Source organism: Lissotriton vulgaris, chromosome 4_1 (assembly GCF_964263255.1).
Source record: "Lissotriton vulgaris chromosome 4_1, aLisVul1.2, whole genome shotgun sequence".
NCBI lineage: Eukaryota > Metazoa > Chordata > Amphibia > Caudata > Salamandridae > Lissotriton > Lissotriton vulgaris.
This window is the reverse complement of record NC_141691.1, coordinates 1,489,686,885-1,489,699,780: the sequence shown is the minus strand read 5'-3', so window position 1 is coordinate 1,489,699,780 and position 12,896 is coordinate 1,489,686,885. Positions and strand designations below refer to the sequence as shown.

Below are 12,896 nucleotides of genomic sequence, written 5' to 3'. Positions count from 1 at the left end.
ATGCACAGGTCTCTCTCATTGATGGCCAGCACCGACATACACTTTTAGACACAACTCCCGCCACAAGTTCTAGAATTGCGAACTTTAGAGCTGGGGAGCTACGTTGGAATCTCGGCATCAGCTCAACATCCTGTGATTCCAGGAAAATCGCTTTGTCTCCCCGTGCCTACCACAAATGAGTTTGTTCTTCTGTAATGTAAATTGTGCTCATGCCATGTTGTCGAGTTAGCGCTATATAATATTGCAAGGAAAAATAAAGTAGGGAAACTCGAGTTCACACACTACTGAACGCGCACTCTTAAGTGCATCAGCAGTGCACTGTGAATCGGAGCGTTTCACAGGCCTGTCACTGATAAGAAATGCTATCAAAACGAAATCCTACAAAACAATATACTACTGGCCGGCAGCAATTCATACCCGGACAACGTCGGGACGGGCTGCTAGTATATATATATGGCCGAATATATATACATTAAGCTTACATTATGTCATTGCAGCCATATATTACAAGTCCACTAGGGCAGAATTGTTATTCATTACTGCATTATTATATCGCCTAGTAGATGAGATAGACTCATGCAATGGTTGATACGACATACTTTTGTTATGTGTAAATGATGAGGTGATTTGCTTTTTAGTGATGATACCCTTATATGTTACAATGTGAAGCACAAACATTAGTAACAATGACAGGTATCCATACTAATATAATAAAGAGAGAGCCCAAACATTTGCGGCGGGTAATCTCAGGAACCACAGCACCAATCCCAACACCCAATACAGCGTTGGAAAGGGCATTTGCAGCAGAAGGACATAGGCTATGCAGACGCCCACCATATACATTTAAAAGGTAAAAGAACCGTGCCAGCAAAGTAGTCCCTTGTGGGCGTGTCTGTGTTGAGCTGTGGGCGTGTGCTGGGGGTGTGACAAACGCTGGGGGCATGTGGTACGTTCCGCCCTTCATGCCATGTCTCATATCGTGTGCTAATCCCACCCTGCTCCCTTTAAATACCCCTGCACCCCATAATCATAACCCACCCTTACTCCTTAAAATACCCCAACACCCTTAAACACTAACCCATCTTAACCCTATAAATATACCCTGTACCCCAAAACCCAAACCTATCCCTAAACCCTAAAAATACCGCTGTACCCCAAAACCCAAACCTAGCCCTGAACCCTATAAATACCCCTGTACCGCGAAACCCAAACCTACCCCTGAACCCTAAAAATACCCCTGTAACCCAAAACCCAAACCTAGCCCTGAACCCTAAAAATACCACTGTACCCCAAAACCCAAACTTACCCCTGAACCCTAAAATACCCCTGTACCCCAAAACCCAAACCTAGCCCTGAACCCTAAAAATACCCCTTTACCCCAAAACCCAAACCTAGCCCTGAACCCTAACAATACCCCTGTAGCCCAAAACCCAAACCTAGCCCTGAACCCTAAAAATAACCCTGTACCCCAAAACCCAAACCTACCCCCGAACCCTAAAATACCCCTGTACCCCAAAACCCAAACCTAGCCCTGAACCCTAAAAATACCCTGTACCCCAAAACCCAAACCTAGCCCTGAACCCTTAAAATACCCCTGTACCCCAAAACCCAAACCTACCCCTGAACCCTAAAAATACCCCTATACCCCAAAACCCAAACCTAGCCCTGAACCCTAAAAATATCCCTGTACCCCAAAACCCATACCTATCCCTAAACCCTAAAACTACCCCTGTACCCCATAACCCAAAACTATGTCTGAACCCTTAAAATACCCAAACACCCCAAAACATATACCTCAGTACCCCAAAGCATATACCCCTATACCCATACTTAACTTATCCCAACCTTAAAAAAAAAACTGCTTTTACCATTCATGCATTTACAACGAATTTCGTTGTAAATGTATGTGTGGTAAAAGCATATAAAATGTAATGCCATGTGTAATAATGGCATTGCGGAGTCATGGTACTTTCGTAATGAAAGTATGGGGAGTGATGGTATGCGGAAAGAAAGTTGCGGAATAATGGATGTTTACCCTGCCCTGGTAAGTACATTGGTGGCACGGCGGCCCACATCTCCAGCAACATACTCATATTTTTTCACCACCCATTTGAAAAATGCACAGGTCTCTCTCATTGATAGCCAGCACGACATACACTTTTAGACACACCTCCCGCCACAAGTTCTAGAATTGCGAACTTTAGAGCTGGGAAGCTGCGTTCAGATCTCAGCATCAGCTCAACATCCAGTGATTCCAGGCAAATCGCTTTGTCTCCCCAGGCCTACCACAAATGAATGTGTTCTTCTGTAATGTAAATTGTGCTCATGCCATGTTTTCGAGTTTGCGCAATATAATATTGCAAGGAAAAATAAAGTAGGGAAACTCGAGTTCACACACTACTGAACGCGCACTCTTAAGTGCATCAGCAGTGCACTGTGAATCGGAGCGTTTCACAGGCCTGCCACAGATAAGAAATGCTATCTAAACAAAATCCTATAAAACAATATACTATTGGCCGTCAGCAATTTATACCCGGACAACGTCGGGACGGGCTGCTAGTGACTAATAAAGTTATACATAATTTGAATTGAACTTCTATGCGAAAGCAATGAATTTAAATTGCATCACAACATGAACTGAGATTTATCAAGTCATGTAACACCACATATGTATTAAGAACTTATAAGAAAATACGCTTTTATTGTTTAAAACGGGAAGTCTGTTTTCACTCATCATTGTTTTTCACAAATCACGAGATGTTTATTTAAATGTGTAATGTCTGTCTCTATCTCTTTACTCGTGACCAAGGAAACTTTGCTTTCCGAAACGCATAGAGTGCTGCCATGTAAGATTACCTTTCCAGCAGTTTTGGTGCTGTGGCTCTGTTTTCATCGATGCAAATAACAGAGTGCTGTGGGATATATATATATATATATATATATATATATATATATATATATATATATATATATATATATATATATATATATATATATAGCTATATATATATATATATATATATATATATATATATAGAGAGAGAGAGAGAGAGAGAGAGAGAGAGAGAGAGAGAGAGAGAGAGAGTGATAGAGAGAGAGAGAGAGCTGGTGAACCGGGTTCCAATCTCTGTATGTTGCTCAACATCCTGTGATTCTGGACTATATGTATATATATAGTGCTGGGAAACTGCCGACTTCATTCATTGTCAAAAGCCCAGAACCCCATGAAGAAGTGCTACCTATGCACGAAACGCGTCGGGATGGACTAACCTGCTGCAACAATGTCTGCTATATATATATATAAATATATATATATATATATATATATATATATATATATATATATATATATATATATATATATATATATATATATATATATATATATATATATATATATATATATATATACTTGGTTCCAAGTAATCAAGAAGTGCACCTGTTACGACCTTGCTGCAAATGGTTGTTTTCATTCAATAAAACAGCAATGTGGTAGCTTGCTTCAAACAATTCATCCTGACACGTTTCGGCTGATATGGCAGCCTTGTTCACAGGTAAGTCTTTTTGGACTGCTCGGTTCGAAGGTAGTCTCGTCAAACGTTTTATTTATGAGTAAGAGTTAATTAATGCTGATATTTCTTGAGTAAAAAGACATTGCTATCAAAGCCCACATTTACTATGAATTTGCATGTGGTTGCATCACTTTTGTGGCATAGACCAGAGGCCAAATCATTTTTGTCCCTATATGTAGGTCACAGTTAGGCATGAATTTGATTTAAACTGGATTGCAGGAGGTCATAACCTCCCTCTGCCAAAGCTCTGCTGTCCTCCTCTTAGCTGAAAATTACAAGAAGGGTATACCAGTAATCATATGGTGGGATCACCACATTTGTCACCACCTGTGGTACAACCAAACCCCAGCTTGTTTGAAATTATTTTCTCCTGTGATGGGCGGGTAATGCTGGTGTTATTCCTCTGATAGCCCTAATTGAGGCTCAGGGATTGTCTGTGAATGACATGCTGGGGTGAGTCCCTAGGAAAGTCTTGTGCCTTGGGGAGTGGGAGATGGCTCTCCCTACTTCTGCCATTAAGGAGGCAAACCACAGTAATCCTTAGATTTCCCTTCCCTAGGGTGCTCAACTAATGTCTGATGAAAGGGAATCACTTGGATTCCTCTTCTGCTAAAGAAGGTTTATACAACCCTGCCAAGGTAATGTAACACTTACTGTATTCTCCAGCCCCCGATGAAGTCTTGGTACTCTGTCCAACATTTAAGTGTGTGAGGGCAACCTCAAGATTCCCCAGCACCTATCAGTGTTAAGCAGCTATGGGTTCCACTAGGTGATTCTGAAGGGTGACCAGGAGGAACAGGATCATTGGCTTAGGGGCACTTGTACTACCTTGCTGATGTCCTCCATTCTTTGTCCACAATCCAACCATTCCTGTAATTAATCCATAATACTTTTGGAGCCAGATGTACAACCAATTTTAGCATGCACAAACAGGTTAACGACCCGTTTGCGGATGCTAAAATTGGAATGGCCATGTACTAACACAATTTTGAGAGTCGCAATTGAATTGCGACTCGCAAAAAAGTATTTAGAGACTCGCTATTTAGAAGGTGCGTTCCCTTCCAAATAGCTACTCTCTAGCCCATTTACAAATGTTTTGCAAATTACCATTCTCTTCAAGAGGGTGGTAATGGAGTCTCAAATGGGAAGGGGCCCCCAGGGGACACCTTTCCCTTTGTGTCAGGCTCTGAAAATATTTTTTAAGGGCACGCAGTGGTCCCAGGGATCACTACCTACCCCTAAAGAATGAAACGAAAACGTTTCATTTTTTCTTTTGTGAAATGCATCTCGTTTTCCTTTAACCCCTTCCCTGCTGCCGTAGGCCTCTGGCCGTTGCGAGGACTACCTCGCTGGTGCTGCAAACGTCTAACAGCCGACGCGGCCCGTGAAATAACAGCCGCGGCTAAGGTGTTAAGGAAAATGGGCTGCATTAAAAACAATAAAAACTGCTTTATTTAAAGGTAGTCCCAGACATGGTGGTCTGTTGAGCCCAGCAGGGCACCATCCCTGGGAGGGCCTGTCATTCCCAATGGGCTCGCAAATTGCTAGAGGCTCATTAATATTCATGAGCCTTGCAATCTGCAACCCCATTAGGAATTGCCAACAGTGTTAAACACACTGTTGTACATTTGATTTAGCGCCTCACAATTTGCGACTGGCAATTTGTTGCAAATTTCGAGGCGCTAAATCCATTGGTCGTACATCTGGCCCTTGGTGACTAAATATATTTACGCACAATGTGGAGGGTTATCCAAGGGGGATTTGAGATGAGGGCATAACATTGTATATGCGTGAGGCCTGGTGTTAAGGAATGCAGTAGGACAGTTTTTGGAAGTAACATTCAGTATGAGTCCTGCATCACTCTTTCCGCTTCAATATACAACATAAAATTGTAGATTTTGCAGTCATCATCAGAGGGATGTTTTCCACTTCATAGGTCCAAAGTACATTACCTACAACTTGAAGTTTACAAAATCACTTGGAGGAAAATATCCTACCAATGTGCACTTTTGTCTGATGTAGACATAATGGGCACGCTTCTTAGACCAACACTATTTTTCTTGGACAAAGTGATTTCCCAATCGCTACTCCACCAACACTTGCCAGTGCCCCATGATCTAGGCAAGGTAAACGTCAGCAGTCACAGGTGTCTCCCTACAATCAAGCAAAAACACACAACTAGAGAGTTAAATGACTAGCTCTCTATCTTACCGGTGGGTAAGAAAGGTTTCAAAAGAAGAACCACTAGCTCAGAATTTAAAGCGTATTAAAACACTATAAAATAAATGTAGAAATGACATGACAAGTTTCCATTTGAAACAACTTATACTTTTGGATGAATCACTAGAAATACCAGTATGGAGGATAAGTGTTAAAACTATACCTTTTATAGAAATATAGGCTTTGCTGTCAAGTTACAGAAAGGGTTCCTTTGCCACCAAATGAATTTGGAGACCTGGGGTTGTATATTTAAAGGGCCCTGGGGGTGCCAGGGGCATGTGCACCTGCTTTATTCGTCTCCAGAGCTTTGTATTACCGAAGGGCTGCACAACAATCTGTGCCCTCTTCCTAAATATCAGATTGTGCCAACACGCATGTAGCACCATTGCAATATGAAGGGGGTGGGACATATCCCATACAAATTAAGGAATTATTTGCCTCTGCACCCACACATTAGCAGTAGTATGGTGAACTTACCGGGTCTTTGCCTGGCACATCCAGATGAAGGTGCCCAGCAGTGTAGACAAGGGCAGCATGCTAGCTATCAATTTATGCATTGATACTTTAAGACACTAAAGGGCCTAATTAACAAAGCGTTTCTTTGAGTAGTCTTGTCCTTCATCAACCGTATGTGTAATTTATTCCTGGATTTCAGAATAAACAACACCAGAGATTTAGAAGAGAGACTGAACAAAATGTCACTATAATTGATGGTGTTTCATTTCCATTGTGATTTGATTTTGATCACAACTCGAGTACTTACAATGAGAATAATGTATTATTTTGATAACTGATCATTAGATAAATAACTTGACCTGGGAACATGCTTAATAAACTGTATATAAAATGAGTGGAGTATAATATGTATTTTGCAAAGATTGGGAGACATTTTGTAAATGTAATGAAAAAGTGGAGGAAATCAACCATCTACTTGAAAGCTTTCAAAGTGAGGTACCAAAAGGATCTTTGCTTTACATTAGCTGGAAAATGTAGATTTAGCAACACTTTGCACCACCGCAAAGTGATGAAAACAATGAAACGGTTTTATTAAACATTTACTTTCCAGCTCAAATCTTATTTGTGCTGGGCAGAAGCCCTTAAATTAATGCAAATAATGCTTTGCTTACCTAATGTTTCATGCTAATTCAAGATAAAATACGCATTCAGCAATATCAAACAAAAATAATTCTTCAGCTAGAGAAATGCAAAAATGTGAATGTTGAACACCATCCTCACCAGAGATATAACACCAGATGAAGGGCTTGCATGCTGTGTAGACTCATTTCTAAGACTATACAAATGAGAGCAACTAGTAATCACTGCCATGATTCTCAAAACTAAAAAGAAAAATGAGAAAGCTATAAAAAAAACATGCGATCAAAATAAAAGTGTACAAATCTAAATTTTACTTACTCTGCCTTCTAATTTAACAATCCGGATTGAAGCATGTGGGAAGCTTGAATAATTTAAACCAGTTATCTGGGATGCCGATAGGATAATAATGCAATCCTTCATCATAAAAGGTCAGGCATACAGGCCTCAGAAAAACTGGTTTTAAATTGTGGGAGTTCCATTATCTAACATTGATCGACTATTACAAAGCCAATCAAAAAAGTTAGCTTAATGTGCAGACTTCACGGTTGTATCATTTGACTGACGATTTAATTTCACTACATAGTGCTTTACATTATATGAGATAATTTCTCGCTTATAATATCACCTCAACCCTTGCCTCATGTCTTTTGAGATATGAGCTTCTCTTAAACTTAATTTGATTCACCCTTTTGCTGCTTTTGTTCCACCAGTATTTCCAAATCTGGATATTTCCATAACTGACTTATCTGTGCAACTGAGACCTCTGCACTCCTCTCCCTTTCTCAATCATTCTCCTTGTCTTCAAATCTCATCTTTCTTCTATGATGAAATGCAATTTACTGCTCTGCATGTATTTCACCTTTTCAAGTGAAAGTGCTTTTCATCATTATATTATGCAATCCTGCTTAACCTTTTTATGCAGGGCCCGTTTTTTTTGTTTTCGTGTGGTTTGAGAATATTTTATTCATTCTGTTTTAGTTGACATCTTCGGTAAGGGGCAATTATCTTCGAAATAAACTTTTAGCATTATTTCTTGATTCTTCACTTACTCAAGGGGCTTGTGAACTCAACTCTATTTAAAGCAGGCATTCAGAATGTAGGTTTTAAAGCAGGCCTGGGGGAATGTATCATCCATTATAGGAGAAACACTGCTCTCAGTTAGACTGCCTATTAGGAATATCTCAGCTACATAAACTGCAGTTACAATCTACCCTTTTAATAACAATGAAAAATACATTGTATGAAACTTGATTTATGTTCTGAATAGATTTTTCTTACTTTAACTATACGGGCAAGGAATGCCAAGAATTCATGACACTGATACTTCTTATCTAGCGCAAAGTGTCCATTCGTTGATACTATACCTCCTTGGCAAACAGAGAAAGATACCCAGAGGCTCTTGGAGCAGCAAAGTAACTATTGAGGTCTTATACAGTTAAAAAAATAATATGCCAATTTAATTTTTTTGTCAGACAACTATTTGCTGTGCCAGTCATGTGGGAGTCGGATTAACGAGGACTACATAGAGGTAAAACTGACAAAATCTTTAAAAAACATGTTCAATTTTAACCTGGCACAATTTAAAAACCTGTTGAAAAATGAGAACATCGCTGCAGGAGCTTCATATAACTAATGGACAAACGTCAATGCAACATTTAAATGCCAGTATAACACAGCAGTAAAACAAGGACTATATGCCCCTCATTGTGAAAGCTTTTATCTAAAGCAACAGATTCTTCTAAATCGTCTGGGAAATCATGGAATCCTAATCCAATAAAAATGTTGCAGCCTGAATTGTGAATGCTGATCACTTTGCAAAACGTCTTATTTAAATAAGTAAAAAAATTAAGTCATCAACATTTATTCAGTTTTACCAGACTTTCTAAAAATATCTTCCATGGACATTAATTCAGACAACTAATTTAAGATTAAGGGGTCAATTCCAATGTCAGTCGGAAGGGATCCTAATCGGATCCAGGCTTGCCAAATCCAATCCAGAGCCCTTGTTTGTGACGGACTCCTTCTCAGTTCCGAATGACCAAGTACGATGCCTGGAAACCGTTCGGGCTGACCGAATCTGTTCCGAAAGGCATTTAGACAGGTCGAGCCTTTCCAGTGCCGATTTGTATAGCTCTACAGAGTTGGTTTTCGAATGAGCGTGTATGATGACTGATTCAGACAGCCTTTTTGAATCGGTTTGCCCAGAGACCGTAGCAGGCCCCCCTTCACCCGGGGCCCTTGAAATCAGGCCCATGGTGGTAGCCATGGGTCCCCCTTTCCAACCATGCACAATGTGACAGCTACCATAGGGTGCCTGCCACAGGCTGCAGGGTTTTCCCCACCCACCCTTTTCTTCAGTGAGAGCCTGTGTTTATGTTCGGAGCACAGGTTCCCATTGAAGTCAATGGGAGTCCGACTGAATCGTATCTGGATGCATAGGGATGCATTGCACTTGTTCGGTCAGACTCCCCCGTTCCAAGTCATACGGAAAGCATTCCTGAACCGGTTTGGTTGGTATGCTCTCTGAACGAGATCAGAATCAAGCCATAAGTCTTAAAAACCACAGAAATGATCAAACCATCTAAAATGCCAACTGATCTCTGCCTAGCAAAGTTAATGTATTATTGCATGCCCACAATGACCCCAAATAAGATATAACCCGAAAGCTTTGAAACATACACTTATATCACTACTGATAGAGCGATCAGCGCTCTTAAAATTTGTAAGTGTGCATTATACTCATGGACAAACTGCACTCACATATATTCTCTTGTTTTGCTGTAATTCGTGTTATTAGAAAGAAGATTATATCGCTGTTTTAAGACAGTAGAATTAAATTTGTAAGGTGATATACAGGAATGATTAGGATTTCGCATGTTTAGAGAAATAATGTAAACATGCATGTACATTATGAATATTATGCAATATAAATGTATTCACTGTTTATAAATGATTCGAGTAGAGACTTGTGTAACAGGTGTGCATTAAAGAATGCTCTTAGGTTAGCCAATCTTGTAGGCCTAACCTTCAGTTGCTTAAGTTTCATTTCTCCTTGTTTGCTCTCAATATATAAGTTAATTAGAATGTATGTGTGTGTAGAAAGTTTCCTTTCACCCTGACTGCAGGTGCAGGAATTCAAACTCGTTATTTTAGATTTAAGAAGAAACATGGGAAGAGAGGAATGTCTTTAAAGAACTTGAACAGAGAGAAGGTAGGACATCTTTCGTGCCTGGTGGAACCTGGGAACCAAGGTTGTCGGAGAGAGCTCAAATTAATTGGAGTTTGTGGAAAGTTACTTGACGGAGGTGTTCACAGAATACCTTACCATGTGACCTGTTAGGGGTATAACTTAGTCTTTTTGTATTAGGCCTATGGACAGTTAAGAACAAATTCTGCTTTGGACTGAGGAAAGGGAGCATCTTACAATGATCACCGTAGCTTTAAGCTACTTGACCGATTTAACATGAGTGTACTTCTTAGGAAGTCAACATGTGCTGACACATTTTGAGGAGAATTCAACTGGGAAGTTAGGTGGGGATGTCACTCTAGAAGTAGAGTAGGGACAGATTATTCTTTTCATTTCAGAAATACAAATAAAAATGGAGTTGGACGCATGTCTATACTCAGTTGTGTTCTGCTATTGTGTAAATGTGTTTGTATTTTATATAGCGCCTTCTACCCAGAGGTCTCGTAGCGCTATATTCATACCACTGTGGAACCCTTCCTGGCTTTCCTGTGAGATGTCCACTCCTGGGCACCCCCAAGGTGAAGCCAGGCATCCAAGCACTGCTGGGGCTATTGTGGAGATTAAGCAAGCTATTGCCCAGAGTCACAAAGTGGGACCCATGATTAGACTAGGCACTGAGGCGAGAATTATCAGGTCCAGGGACATTGAGTCCAAGAGACGCCGATGCAGGAATTGAACCCTGGCCCCGGGCCAGCCCTCTGCATCAGGGTCTGCCGCTCTAACCATTGAGCCACGCTTCTCCATATTGAAATTCATTGGTCTGTGCCTATTGTGCCTAATGAAATATATTTGTAGGCTTGCCTCTGTATTAGTATTCATGTATCTTTATACTCTTATATTGAGGTGTGTTTATCTTCTGCTATTTTGGCCTTATAATAAATTATCAAAAATTGAATTAAGAGTTGGTAGTCTTTGGTCGCATGGGGAAAGGAAATGTATTATTTGTAACTTGTGTTTTCTCCCTCTACACTTCCTTAGCAGGCAATAACGACCATCAGCCAGGGGTTCCTATCTATATCTAGCACATAGAATCTGTCCCCATCACTACTGATAAATGCCACAGCTCACCCAGGAGGCCCAGCCAATTAAAGATGCATATCCAGTTTCTGACATAACCGAAAATATTATTGAAGCTAAAATCACACATCAGAGCTCACTACACACTACCCTCAACAGAAGACACTATTACTTAATTACTTAATTATGAACATCCGTTCAACCCAGTCAGAGTATGCTATTAACTGGCTCCTTTGCAAAACCTAGAAACACCTTTACTGTAAGTAACCTCCCATTCTTAATGCCACACTAATATGATGCAGCATATGGCCAAGGCCACTAATTACCAGGGTCATGTGGTATGTCTATCCAGTAGAACAGCCCTTAAACTAGAAAGACTGAGTAGCAGGTCAAGCTGCTTGTATCCAGATAAGACTTCTAAAGTAGCTGCTTGCGCCTTACTTATGTTTGTGATTTTTATGTGGCTGTGGAAACCTCACAACCAAATAATCATTTTGAAGTTATTAGGCCGTCTGGATTTTTTTCTGCTGCTTTTCCCTCAGAAATACCGGTATCTTAACAAGGAAGATAAGGGACTTAGGGCCAGATGTGCTAACATTGGGAATACTGATTTCCTAGTTAGGATTCTCTCCAAAACTCAATTAGGAAATCGGTATTGAGTTTCATTTTGGGATTCCCTGTGGGCCAAAAATCGATCTGCCTCAGTATTAATTCATGTTTTCCTCATGAATATTAATGAGGTAGGTTGCAGTTTGTGACGCATTAGGAATCACAGCTGTCAGAGGGGTGGTGGCCTGCCAAGTGCAACAGGTCACCATGTCTGTGATTGCTTTTTAATAAAGCAATCTTTAAAAATAAAATGAGGCCCATTTTTCTAAACGGGGTGTGATAAAAAGGAAAAAATTAAACCTTAAAGCTCTGTGTACCACTGCCTTCACTCAAAAAATATATTATTAATTACATTCTCAAAGGGTAAGAGGTCCCTTGGGGACCCTTTCCCCTTTGCGAATGGGTTATCACCAGTTTTAAACTGGCTGTTAAGTATTACTGTTTTGCAACCGGAATTCGGTTGCAAAAGGGTGTGGCCGTCCGGCCCGGGTGGCACGAGTTTTGGGGATGGCGCCCCCCACACTTATCTGCAACTCACAGGATTTGTTTGCCAGCTCTTACAGGGTGGCAAAGGCTGGGACTGCCACTGGCGGCAAAAGGCGGAGCTACGCCACTGCAAAACAGTAATACGTACCATACTGATTCAGTATTTAGATGGGATGCCCTAAACACACCTCTTCCAAATACTGATTCACAAATGCAAAATGCGATTCGGTAACAAGCTACTGAATCACATTTTGCATGTTCTACATTTGAAAGGCATTTTTCCGGTTGCAATTCAATTTTATTCATGATCATTTGATTATTCAGGTTCACATAAAAAGACGTTACTTACATTACTATACATTGAAAGATGACTGGAAAAATTTAAGATCTTTCATACACATAACCTCATTTTAGGAAACAATTGAAATTGTTATAATGTTTTAATAATATTCTTGAAAACACTGGCCTTAGGATGTAACAATGTGGAAAGATCAATGCAGTGCAGACAAATAATAAATGATTAACATCTTAAAAACCTATATTGGACAAATTACACACTTTCTCTTTGTCTCTGGAGTTACACAAGTTCACTGTTGGCACATTTAAATGAAGCTAATTCATGCGTAATAATGTCCAAAAGCAACGAAGAC

At 40.2% G+C, this 12,896-nt stretch overlaps 1 protein-coding gene across 1 annotated transcript in view; it reads right to left on the bottom strand.

Moving 5' to 3' along the window:
- Positions 1-12,896, bottom strand: part of SNTG1 (syntrophin gamma 1) — a 1,529,981-nt gene that overhangs the window by 404,400 nt on the left and 1,112,685 nt on the right. The window lies entirely within an intron of this gene.